Source organism: Salvelinus sp. IW2-2015, linkage group LG15 (genome assembly GCF_002910315.2).
Source record: "Salvelinus sp. IW2-2015 linkage group LG15, ASM291031v2, whole genome shotgun sequence".
NCBI classification, from domain to species: Eukaryota; Metazoa; Chordata; class Actinopteri; order Salmoniformes; family Salmonidae; genus Salvelinus; species Salvelinus sp. IW2-2015.
This window is the reverse complement of record NC_036855.1, coordinates 14,321,201-14,322,474: the sequence shown is the minus strand read 5'-3', so window position 1 is coordinate 14,322,474 and position 1,274 is coordinate 14,321,201. Positions and strand designations below refer to the sequence as shown.

General features: G+C 43.8%; 1 pseudogene; it reads left to right on the top strand.

Annotated features, from left to right (window-relative positions):
* LOC111973906 (voltage-dependent N-type calcium channel subunit alpha-1B-like) overlaps positions 1-1,274 on the top strand; it is a 139,981-nt pseudogene that overhangs the window by 82,633 nt on the left and 56,074 nt on the right.

Below are 1,274 nucleotides of genomic sequence, written 5' to 3'. Positions count from 1 at the left end.
GTCTTTCAGTGTAGTGTTCAGTCAGGCTGTGTGCTGTCCATGGTCTTTCAGTGTAGTGTTCAGTCAGGCTGTGTGCTGTCCATGGTCTTTCAGTGCAGCGTTCAGTAAGGATGTGTGTTCAGGCCCTTCCAGTGCAGTGCTCAGTCAGACTGTGTGTTGTTCAGGTCCTTTCAGTGCAGTGTTCAGTCAGAGATAGATTAAGGACTAGTGGTTGTGAAGCTGCTTCCCCCAGCCAGATCCAGCCAAAGCCTGCCCACTTCAAGCGGACCAGGAAATGTATGCTAGCCAAATCCACTTGAGCTGAGGTGTCCCATCCAGGTGCATGGATCATTATTCACTCTTTGAATATAATTCATATTCAACATTATGCCTGTCCTAGTCAAAATAAAATAAACACATTTAGTGGGATAGATACAATATTAGATGTACACTATACAGTAAGTCACTTGTTTTATCTATTGTATAATATTGTATTGATCTGTTGTATTTTGTATGTTATGATGATTCGTTTGTACAGACGCACGTCTTTTTACCTCACAGTAGAGTGGAGGGTTTTCTGCAGACCTGCATTGTCTTTTCTCTAGTTGGGGAACTAATGAGAGCTGTACTAATGAATATCCGTCTATGCGCCAACGGATTTCAGCAAGCAGAGAGAGGACACACTTCGTTTGCTTTCTGCACGGTTCTCATTGTTGGAAGGTGTAATGAGGTCCCTGTAGATTGTTACAGAGCAATACAGAATATCAAGATTAGCACAAGTTGTTGTGAAATCAGCCTTGACGGAGAGGTTTGCGGGAGCCAACCGAGCTGTTAGGGCTCTGACAGTGGCAAGATGTTCTATGCCTATTGTGCTGGAGCAACACAATAATAAACTAGGACTAAGTGGGGTTCCTCTCGTCTTCTCAATTTCCATGGTGATGAGGGATTATAAAATCTCGAGTGTGAACCTGTGTTCTATCCTGTGTTCTGTGTTTCCTATTGCAGGTTTAATTTTGACGAGGAGACGCCAACAACAAACTTTGACACCTTTCCAGCAGCCATTCTCACAGTTTTCCAGGTGAAGTTCACAAAAGGCTAAATGAAGTCGGATTTTTGTCTTCCTTTTGAAAATCATTTCATGCTATAACTACTGTAATGCCATTAGCGAAATCCGTGTAACAATGTGTTTGTGTGTCTCCCAGATTCTGACAGGAGAGGACTGGAATGCGGTGATGTATCATGGGATAGAGTCCCAGGGGGGCGTGCGCCGGGGAATGTTCTCCTCCATCTACTTC